Source organism: Ambystoma mexicanum, chromosome 3q, assembly GCF_040938575.1.
Source record: "Ambystoma mexicanum isolate Mex_15411 chromosome 3q, UKY_AmexF1_1, whole genome shotgun sequence".
NCBI classification, from domain to species: domain Eukaryota; kingdom Metazoa; phylum Chordata; class Amphibia; order Caudata; family Ambystomatidae; genus Ambystoma; species Ambystoma mexicanum.
In genome coordinates this window covers 971,311,599-971,324,003 of record NC_090926.1, presented here as the reverse complement: position 1 = coordinate 971,324,003, position 12,405 = coordinate 971,311,599, and positions in this window count along the sequence as shown.

Here is a 12,405-nt window from a genome sequence, read left to right as displayed (position 1 = left end):
AAATATGTTTCTTGCATGGGCCCTTTCATTGATACCGAAAATGCTTAATTTAGCCCACAATATCTCTAGATTGAATGCTTTGATTTTTTAGATGTTTGCCAGAGGCTGTAGTAGTGCATGCCATAAACATGTTTGAAATTGCATTGGTCAAACTGGAGAAATTGCCTTTTTAAGGCTCAAAAAGTATTAATGTATCCCGTCATAGACAGTAGGAGTGTAGGGCTACATGGAAATTACCTCATACAAGCGAACAATCATTAGCATCCACAACCAGACCACTGGGTGCATGCATAGTAAGGTGGCATGGGACAAAGTAATTCAGGGCTAAATTGTGCAATGCATACAATCATCCAAAGCACACAACTTGCATGGAATACATTAGTCACCATAGGAAAACACATACCCATCCTGTTTTCACAAGCAAAAAAAGGCTTACCAGAACAAAATCGATTAAGAATGACTGACAAGGTACAACAAGGATTGTAACTATACATGAGAGCATGGAATTTAATGATGACTAGTGATAATCCACCCTTGCCACATATACCAAAACCCCGCTATCCATTGTAGTTAAATGGACATGGCACATGTAATACAGTGTGTACTGCCCAATACTACTTTTTAAAGAAAAAAAAATGTTTAGGTGATTTGATTAACAAACCATTTTCACCATAAAATGTAACAATCCCTTACACAGCTTTTAAAAGATTCATACAATTTCAAATTCATAAATAGCAATAGTATTAAAATATCGAACTATTTTGAAATCAAGTACCATCACATAATTTCTTATTAAAATAGTTGTTTTACAGAATAATACAAAGATGATACACAGAAGCGTTAAGAATAGATGACTCTCCTGAGAATATAGCAGCCAGAAATGGGGCTCTTCCAATACTTTCTAGGTGGTTCACAATAGCCCTGTACCCCTTCTTATATTCCGGTACCAACACAGGACAAGAGATTAACAAATAATGGGACGTTTCCACTGCAGGGGCACAAATCCTTAAAATTATCAACTGATATTGAATACTCTACCATTCTCCCAGATGTGCATTTGTCTTGAGTTGGTTAAAAAGTAACCACATAAGGAAACGTCTAATTTTTGAATTCCATGTCCTAATAATGTGACTGAAAGGAGAATCCTTTGGGAGGTCTTGCCTCACATATTCCTGATAAGTTGATTTACAGGGTAAATAAAATATACTATTGCATCTATCCAATCCGCAGCCTTGTGTTTGATCTCTTTATTGGTGGTCTCTTTATATGTATAGGAAAACATAATTTAAAACCGATTTCTTGATCCACAGTTTTTCTTAAACATATCTGAAAAATGTGTATAAAGCATTGCTTGATTATTCTCTTCCAATAACGTGTTTGAAAAAAACCCAGCTAAAGGCAATTTTTCATCTAGTATATATTGAAGTCAAACCGAGTACTCTGCAAATAGCCTTAATAGGCATAGATCTTAACAAACCCAAAGCTGAACGCCATCATTTTAATTTGAATACTTTTAGCCAATAACCTTCCTCGCTTTCAAGAGCCTCTACTCTGTATAGAGTGCTGGGGATAATATTGACCTTATATATTTGTAACAGACCTTCTGCTGAATATCCACCACCTTTAGATGCAAAAGCCTTAATCGCTCAGAATTTGTTTTGTATCTTCGCACAAATATCGTTAGCTACCAATGTTGCATTGGGGGAACCATATATCAGGATACCTAAATAGATGTAATACAATTTCCAAAGGGAAACAATCTATTTTCCATTGAAACCAGGATTCTTCTTTTCTCCTGATGTAATAATAATAATTTTAGTTTTCTTCATTGGAAGCTAATTGGAGTGAGGTCAAGAATTATGCTGTCGTCCACGTATGAAAGCCAATCAATAGATCACTGCCCGTTGCGGGGAGGACTTTTTGGACATTGTTGTAAAACATCATCTAGATCAGACACATAGAAATTATTCAACACAGGAGCGAGGAAGCATCCTTGTTGTAATCCATAATTCATAGGAATGGATGATGTTAAGTGTCCTTCTCAATTTAACCTAAGAAAAGACAATGTATTAGCGTAAAGTTCTTTTATGAGATGCAGGATAGAATTATCCAGGCCCCACTTTTCAAGCTTTTCCCATAATTTCAGTTGGTTTACTGTGAAAGGGGCCCTTAGGGGTCCCTCGCGATATGGAAACAAGGCACTAACCATACAAGAAAGGATGCGCCAGACATGAGGTTCAAATTCCCAATGCTATGGTTTATTGCAAGCAAAATAGTCCCAATTGGCCAACTGTGGTCTCACGTCCCGCGACGTGTATTCTCTAGACATCGAGGGATGCAAGAGAGCGAATTACGTACATCAGTTACATATATACAAAATGCATATCATACAATCAGCTATGTCATGTTTAACACCCCCCTTTTACTGAGTTTCTTTGAACTCAGGATGATGATGGACATTTCTGACGAGTATGACAATTATGACACTTTCGATGTCTATTCTAGTAACAATATGCAATTTAGAAAGTGCGGAGGCATCTTCTAGTTGTTGAAAAGAACACGATGCTTCTGTTCTTGGAAGAAAGCTGCACACGGGGGAAGAGTCACATTCCAAGCTTTGCTATCTATGAGGTGCTATTCGTGTCCTGAGAGCAGACACGCTCTAAAGGGTTTTCTGAAGGGGGGCCGTAAGAAGAGCATAATTCAAGCCTTTAGCTGCTTTATTCTAACATATTCTACCACAGTACGAGACTGGCTGGCAGCTGTGAAATGATTAAATGCCCTGCAGCTCTCCCTCAAGGCTACTGAGAGGGAGCATGGGCATTCCTTTCTGGGCTGCTCATGAGGAGTTTCAACGAACTCCTCAGTCCCGCGGCCTTGCCCTTTCATATTCAGACAACAATGTTAACAGTTGAGCAGAGTAAGCAGAATTCGCAAGAATTGCAAGCTGCAAAGCAGTTTAGACAGAAAGCAATGAGCAATGGTTAACAAGCAAAATGGCGACTCTTGCTACGTTTAAAATTGCCGCTTGTTGGTCAAGCATAGCAGTCTGTATTTCTATAATTCTGTGCATAAGACGGTTGGCCTTTGGCCATCAAGATACGTCTATCACCCAAATGAAGGGTATTCATTTTTCCAGATTGACAAACCCTCCTTTTGGCCGTATGCCAAACGTCTTATTCATTCATTGTATCCTCCTCTGATGAGGATAAGTCTGGGGTATCTATGTCTGAACCTTTCATGCTATCATAAGCATCATCTTCATCATTAATGTCTATAGCCATGAATTGTTTTACTGTTTTTGTTTCATCAGTGTCTCTGTTATTTCGGCCATGCATTTGGTTTCCTCTCGACATCATGTGCATATATCCCTTAGTACATCCCTCAGTTATCTCAGTGCAAACTATCGGTAGGCATTGTATGCAACAACAACATGTTATGAATATACCAAGTACACCATTAGTATCGAAATTGGCTTCCATCCCCAGGATCGCAATAGTCCCCAAAACCAGGATCCTATCCCCCAACTCCCTTCTTCAGTAGAGAGTGTGGAACTTAGGACATGTAATTTCCGGATTGCTTTAAATATCGTAGGGGAGTAATCATCTATAAACACAGAGCATGCAGTTTTTACGAGTTTGCAAACTCCCCCACGATCAACTAATATTATATCAAGAGCCATTCTGTTTTGTAGTGCCATTAGCCTAATTCCTTTTTCTTCCAACGTCGTGTTGTATAAGATATCCGTTGTTGTATCTATTGTAATTTTTAGTATTCTGGACAGTTTCCTTATGTTATAGGAGTTTTCTATTTGGGCCAAGAATGGTATAAACGATTTGGCTACATCCATTGCTATCATTCCATCGTCCCTACTCCTTCGGGTTCTACCTTTTAATCGTCTCACTACTTCTGCAGTTTCTAAGAGGAACACTCCTGGGAATAGTAGACCCAAGTAGCATGTACCTCCCCAGTTCCTAGGTAACCATGGATATGCTTTTTCCACACATATAAAGTAAAAAGGGTCCCCTACGTACATGGGTTCTATTTCGTGCTTTAAAACTACTGTGTTCAGGCAGCTGCTAGACGTTCCTACTTTATAGGAACCTTTTTTCTTTAAACATAGCGGAGCAGTTTTTGGGCTGTAATCCACTGTATAGGCAGGGGGCACAGCATCTTTATTCCATTCATCCCTTATTCGAAATGTCATTTCTGATATTTCTTCTGCCAGCGGGGTAGGTCTATTCTGCCTATGTAATCTATCTATTCTTGTTGTCTTTCGTGTATTTTTCCTAATGGGATCTGGTGCAAACACGTGAGCTTTGTGAAATATGGAACAACACACAGGTCTCATGATCACTTCCTCAAATTCATTCATATTGGTCTCATCTAGCGGACCCGTATTACTCTTGTTCCATTTCCCAAAGAACATTGCACTCAGCGATACTTCACATGAATAAACCAATGATAACGGTTGTACATACCAGCCTATCCCTTTCCCACTGTGCTGTGGTAAATGGGCACAAACGCAGCAATCTTTTTTCTTTAAAACCACATGGGTCATGTTCATGATGAGCAACAATGTATTGTTGCCATATCCTTCTCTATGTCTTTCTTCCATTGGGGACAAAGTACCAGTGATTACATGAACCGGGCTTTCAGTAGCTGCTTTTAGCAAAAGTGTTTCTAATGGGTACGCGGACTCGAGGAACCATAGTGTAATAGCTATTATCATTGGTACTACCATACTTAGAGAACACAGGACCAATGTCCAAATCAGTACCTTATTCCTTTTACCATGCTTTTTTCCTAAATTTACAGTCTCTAAAACTATCATCTTTTCAGCAGGGGTGCAGGAGGAGGCTGAAACCGGTCTTGATTTGTTCTTCATCGTCCTTCTTCTTGCTGGCAAAGTTCGTCGCAAATGTCTCTCGTTCTTGATGCCAAAAGTTCAATGAAAATGTCACAGTTCAATTCTGCCAGCCCTTTCACGGCCTAGATCACTTATCCCCTCCGAGCAAGATTAGTTGTTCTTTCTCCCACTGCTCAGACGATTTCTGAACAGTTCTTTATTGACAGAGTACTATGTGCATCCAGCTTGTCCCGCTCTGGCTTAGGACACATGTACTCTATCAGCCTTAGTACTTATGTGCGTCCAGCTTGTTCTGCTCTGGCTCCTGACACATGTACTTTATTATAAGCGCACCGAGGAGCCATGAGTCTTGAATTGTCCGACTTGCACAACTCTCACACTTCTCTCCTCTACGCCCCTGGTTCCTACTCCGTCCGTGAGTGGAACCAAAGGCAAAAGAAAAGCACCAAAGATCTGTGGATCCCTTTGCCTGTCGAGGCCGCAAATTATACCGTTTCACTACTAGGTATTGTATGATCCGTGAATAGTGCCGTTGCACTTCCAGTATCAGGCTCAGTGTCAGCCTGCGGCACAATGATGGGTAACGATGAGCGCTGTGGCAATGATGTCGTTTCTTTCTCTGGCCTTGGTGCGTTTGCAGAAGCTGGTGGGCGCCAAAGGGGTACACGCGTTGTTTCTGCTCGTGTTTGCAATGCAGAGTTTCTGTCGCTCAGTAGTGATGTTGTTTCTGCTGAGCAACGTTGGGGCACTTTTCGCCCTTTCCCCTTCCTGGCAGCCTCCTCAGGCTCTGTTTCGAGTTTCACTTCTCGCTTAGGCTTTGTTTCAATTTTCACTTCTCACTCAGGCTGATGCTGTGGCAGTGGACTGGCAATAGTTTCTTTCGTTTCCGAGACCGTTTCCTTTCTCTGGTCGTCGGAAGTTGTCAGCAGTCCTGGGAATCTTTTGGCATGTGTCGCATGGATCCATGCCTTGCGACCATCCACTCGAATTGCCGTCTGTGTTGCCAAAAGTACTTGGTAGGGGCCGCACCACCTGGGTGCTAATGACGTCTTCCGTTGAAAGTTTTTAATCAGGACCCAGCTTGCAGGCTCCAACGCGTGCCCCGGTCTGGTGTATCGCACTGGTAACGCCTCCTGCACCTGCTGATGAATCAAACGCAACTTCTGCATTAAAAGGCCACAGTACGTGCTTAACACAGGATGCTCGACCTCACATAATCGTTTGGGCTGCGGTGCGCACCATACATTTGCCGGTCTCCCCATTATAATTTCATAGGGAGAGAGCCCAGTTTTAGCCTGCACAGACGTGCGTATGCACAATAGCGCTAGGGGTAATGCATCCACCCTACTCAACTTGCTCCCAGCACAGATTTTAGCTATCTTTGACTTTAAGATACCGTTATGGCTCTCAACAAGTCCGGCGAAACTCAGATGCCTGGAGCTGTGGAATCGCTTGTCAACCTGCAGACCTGCACAGATCTGTAGTACTACTGCATCCACAAAGTGTGGGCCGTCATCTGACCACAGGACACGGGGCAGCCCGAACCAGGAGAAATACTCCTTCAACATTACTTCTGCCATTGACATGGTATGCCTCTACCCACTTGCTAAATGCACAAATCACCACTAACACATATTTGTAGTTCTGGCACCTTTCCATTTCTATGAAATCAAAATGGATCACCTCGAATGGCATAGAGGGTGGGCCAAAACTACCTACTGGAGTAACGGTTCCCTTCCCTACATTGTGTTGCAGGCACGTAATACAATTCTGCACTAGCCTTTCTGCATTCTTTTTTATGTGCTAATTTTTCCATACTGTGGTTAAATGCTGTATCATCTTCTTCGCGCAAGTGTGGGTAGGGCTATGCGCCATTGTAACCATTGCGGTTACGTAACAATTTTGCAACATCAAGTTCTTGGTCTCTTTGTCCACCCAACATCCTTGCAAATTTAACTCAGCAGAGCCCTCAGCCCACCCCTGAATCTCTTCGGTCGTGGCCTCAGCCTGCATTTCTTTGACTGTGGCAACTCCATTCTTTATCATACAAGGTACTTCCTCAGTCTGTACTGTCATCATATTATTTCCCAAATCAGTGGCTGTTTGTTTCGCAATCCTGTCTGCAAATGCGTTTCCCTCTCCCAATCTGCATGTTACTTTTTTATGCGCCTCGCATTTCACTATAGCTAGGCGCTTTGGAAACATGAGTGCAGACAACAATCATACAATCAAAGGCTCATGCTGAATCCTGGCCCCATGTGATGTCAAGAAACCCCTCTCAGCCCAGAGTCAACCAAAGTTATGAACCACCCTGAATGCGCACTGACTGTCAGTATATATGTTTACATTCAAATTTTCAGAGAGTTCACAGGCTCGGGTCAGTGCTATTATTTCTGCGGCTTGTGCCGAATTGTAGGGGATTCTTCTGCTTTCTACAACACTCTCTAGGGTAGTAATTGCATATGCGGCAGTTGATGTGCCATCAGGTAATTTAAAACAAGAGCAGTCACAAAACAACTCCCGATCTGGCTCTTTTTGTGGGGTGTCGCTCAAATCAACTCTTCCTTTTGTCTCTTCTTCAGTGACCATTAAACAATCATGGAGTGGTGATTCGTTGTCACCAATTTCTGCTATGGGCAGTGGCATTAATTCTGCAGGATTCAATGCGCTACACCTCATAATTTGGATGTGGGGTGCAAACAAGATGAGCTCATATCTTGTTAGTCTAGCAGAGGTGAGGTATTGCGTCTGTGTTCTGTTTAATAGAACGTCTATGGCATGTGGCACCATCAGAATTAAAGTATGCCCCAATACCATTCCTTCCATTTGTTTCACTGACGCAGCAGCCGCTGCAACAGATTGCAAACATAGTTGTAGTGCGCGCGCTACAGGGTCCAGCGCGGAAGAATAATAGCTGCATGGCCTATTTCTTCCACCTTGTTCCTGTGTCAAAACCGCCAATGCACATCCTTCACTCTCTCTAACAAATAGTCTAAATATTTTCTTGTAGTTTGGTGTGCCTAAAACTGGCGCGGAACATAATGCAACTTTCAATTGTTCAAACACTTTCGGACATTCCTCATCCCACTGTAAAGGCAACACTGCATCCTTTTTAGTTAATTTTATCATCGGCTTCACAATCAACGCAAAATTACTGATCCACTGCCGACAATAAGAGGCCATGCCTATTACAGCTCTCACTCCTTTTTGAGTCTTTGGAATAGGCATACTAGAAATACTTTCTATGAGTTCTGGTGTTAATCTTCTCCCTTCTTTCGAAAGTAGGTAACCCAAATAAGACACCTCCTTTTGATTATACTGGAATTTCTTCAAACTTGCCTTGTGACCATGGGTCGCTAGGTGTGTCAATAGTAATATAGTACTTTCTTTGCAGATCTCTTTTGTGTCAGCAGCTAGTAACAAGTCATCTATGTACTGCAAGAGTGCGCAACCTGTTGGTAGTTCTAGCATATCTCGTTGTTCCTTTAGTGCTCTGCTGTAAATGCTCGGGCTTTCTGTGTATCTTTGTGGAATGCGTGTGAATGTGAATGATCGACCTCCTAGAGTGAATGCGAACAGATATCTACTGCTTTTATCCACTGGAATGCTAAAGAGCGCGTTCTTCAAATCAACTACACTAAAGTATTCTGCAGTGGCCGGTATCATTGTCAGTATTGTTGTGACATCTGGGACCAAAGGGAATTGTGGGTCTACCACTTTGTTCAATGCACGCAGATCAATTATGAAACAATATGGTACTTCATTGCCTCCTTTCTTGTAAACTGGAAGAATCGGGCTGTTGCACGTGCTACCTGTAATTTCTTCAACCACCCCCAATCTCACCAGATCAGTAGCAATACTCTTTAATCCCTTCTCACCTTCAACAGAAATTTTATACTGGGGAATTCGTGGTAATGTAACACCTTCTTTCAAAGTTATTTTTGCTGGCTCTATTTTCAAGCATCCTACATCGTTATCATGCATTGCCCACAGACAGGTTGGTACTCTACTTAGCTCTTCTGGTAACGCTTTTGACATAAATTCTGTCACCGGTGCATCGTGAGGCCAAATAGTGAGGAACACCCCATATGCCGTACAATGTATAACTGCCCCCAATTTTCTCAACAAGTTTAATCCTAGCAAGTTCTCCCCACAATTTTCTGTCAGAAGAAATGGACACTGTTCCGTAAAAGGTCCTATTGTAATTGGGACAGCTTCGGACACAGGGTTAATTACTGGTGTACCTGCGAACCCTACAGAAACACTCTTTTGCCCCGACAGTGGGATCTCCGGAACCAAGTGGTGGTCTATCGAACACTTTTGTGCCCCTGTATCTACAAGGAAACGGTGCTCCTTATTCCCGACTCTCATTTCTACGTAGGGTCCTCTCTGATTCACGGGAATAGACACTGGTTCTGACCCCTGCCGTGGGCTGTCCTATTGCGAAAATAACACATCGTCCGATGTGTAGTCACCGTTGCTGCTATAATACGTGTTTGGCTGTGTATCAAAAATATTCCCATTTCCCCCTCGGTGTCCTCCACTCTGATCATTTCTCTGTTGGCCCTGCCCGCCCTGATTATGGTTCGGAACACTTTGGTTCAATGCCTGGTTCTGTTGAGCTTGGTTTTGACCATAGGATTGGTTTTGATTACCCCCATTGGTATATCCCTGCTGCTGCTGCATGCTATTTCTGCTTGGGCCATTTGACCCCTGATGTCCTCTATGAGGCCTTCTCTGGCCAAACCCACCTCTATTCTGTAGGTGCGGGCATTGCGCTCGCCAGTGTCCTTCCTCTTTACAGTACACACATTGATTTAATCCCAATGACACCCCGTGCATATTATTCAAATTTCCCCTGCCTTGTGCATTTCCTCTACCTCTATTGTATCCAATTACCTGCTTCAGTAACACCCTCGTTTTTAAATTTACTCTATCCTTCATCTCTCTTTCTTTCACCACATTTGCCCTGTTCTCGTAATATTGGGCTATGGGTAATATCTCACTCACCGGTTTTGCTGCCCAGGCACTTTCCGACGCCAGTAACATATCTTGAATTGGTAATATTAGTCCCCTCACATATTTATCAACAAATAGCCTTTTCCCCGACTCTGTGCTCACATCCTGCCCACTGAAGTCTGTGAATACTCCTTCAAATCTATTGAAATAATCTGTTACTGGCTCATCCTTGCCCTGTACACATGTAGTTAATTTGTCCCACTGAATCCTTTTTTCTGGAATTATTTCTCTCAATCTCCGCATTATCCGTTCTGGTAGATCTGCCATGCGGGTTCCCGGATTTTCCCCTACTTTTTTATTTTTGTCCTCCAATAGTAACTCCGCCCATGTGGCGCCAAAGCCCCCACGTCATCTACCGTCCTTATCTGTTTCCATATATCTGCTGGCAAAATGACTGGGAAAATCAAATCTATATCGCTCATAGTAAGCACTGCTGATCTCATGGTTGACTCTATTTCCTTGTAGAAATCTGCTGGATTCTTTCTTATATCGGGAATCGTCTGTTTTATAGTATTCACCTCTTGCCTGGAAAAGGGGACATGCACATACTGGGCGGTGAAATGGGCTGGTGTTACCTGGACTCCTACTGTTCCCGTCGCAGGGACCTCTACTTTTGGTACAAATGTGGGCGGAACCTCTCTCATTGGAAATGCCCCACTCACGATCCCTCCCCCTTCTCTTAGGTTCAATAGTATTCCTAAATCCAGTGATAGGCCCGTTTCTCCTGTACTTCGCTCGAATGCTCTCTTGTATATCGCTAGTATCTCAGGTGGGCTAGCCTTTTTGTTTTTTATATCCTTGTCTATTAAATGTTCAGCCATCGATTGCAATGCCTTTCTTTTCATTGGCATGGAATATTCGTCAAATATGTCATGTATGACCATTGTTGGGATACTAGGATTCGACATCCACTTTATTGCTTCCCGTATACATACTTTCAGCTTGTCGCCCCTCTGTACAGATGATATTGAATGTCTCCGCTGTATGTGTGGTTCTACCGTCCCTCTCCCATCTCTTCTAATATCCCAACCCCTGTATCCAGGTGCAGCAAACATTTCAGCATAATCATTATCCAACTCATTTTTAAGATCAAAAAGTCCATTCACATGTTCCTTTACTTCTTCATCTTTTATTCTACAACATGCTAATTGGTTCAAATCTAACAATCGTTGTGGCGGTAATTTCTCAAGTAACTTTTTCCATTCTCCCACCAAAAATTTCCCCATGTATTCCAACACTACCTGTCTCTCGTTGCTTCTTCGGTACCTATATAATGAGGCCAATGCTGCCGTCCCATCATTATTTTCTTCTATGTACATTTCTGCCTCTTGGTGTAATTCAACCTTTCTTTCTTTGCTGATCGCGCTGCGAGTTACCCGTCCAAATCCTGTTCCTTCAGCCCCGCCTCTCGCCTCCCCGGTCTCAATTTCAACTTCGGGAGGGGCAGATGGTGCTGAAACTGTCTCTGGAGCGGGAGGTGCGGATGGGACAAGTGACACAGGTGGCATCTGTGAAGGGCCTTGCTGGGTGCTGGGGAATTTCGCGTCTGCGGTCTTCACTTGTGGGAGGGCTCGAGCTGTGGGTGGGGCGTGGGTTAATGCTTGCGTGAGGGGAAGTGCTTGGGCTGCGGGAGGGGGTATGAGAGCTACTGGTTGGGCCTGCAAAGTCACTACTGGCGTGTTTGGTTTCGATCCTGGTTTTGGGCCTCGACCCGTATGGGTTAACAACTGGTCCATTAATTCGTCCGCTATGTGTAGTACCCGCTGCGGGTATATTCCTTCTATGTACATTTGCTCACGTCTCCCTTTCCGTCTTAGACTTGCCGTCCACTCCTCCTCCTCCTTTTCTTATGCTACCTCAAGCTTCGATTTCTGCTTACGCGCATGCTTCTCTCTACTCCTAAGTCGGAGCATTGCTTCCCTCCTCCAATCTTTGATAGTCTCAAAAGCTGCGGGTCGCGCTTTTTCCCTTATCAACACCCTTTCTAGGTTATCTATCCTCGCAATCTCAAAGCTACCATTAATCGGCCACTGATGGTCCTGTTGCTTTCTAGTTTGCCTATGCCAAATTTCACAAAATATTATCGCACCCACACCATATTTTGCATACATGTCATAAGACGGCGTTCCCCCAGGCGGTGCACTTTGGCCATTTTCCAAGGACTGTCTACCGCAGCGGAAAAGCCCCGCTAAAGTGGACAGTACTTCAGGCATGTTTTTAACCTTCCCCTTGGTTAACCAACCTTACTCTGGATGTTTGAATTTGCAAAATCAACACTCTACCAATAATCAGGGTTTCGTTGAATCGGGGAATGACTCACCTGATAAAACAAGTCGCCTGTGTCCTGACGCAACCTCTCCCAACGTCGTGTCTGCATTTTTCTGGCTTCTGCCTCGTTTCGGGCCCCTCGCCTCCTTTGCCCTCTGGCCCGGTACGTCGATCAGGGATCAGATGTGTGCAGATCTGCGGAAGGAATCTCTCCTCACTTCTACAGGGCGCCCGTACACCTATTGATC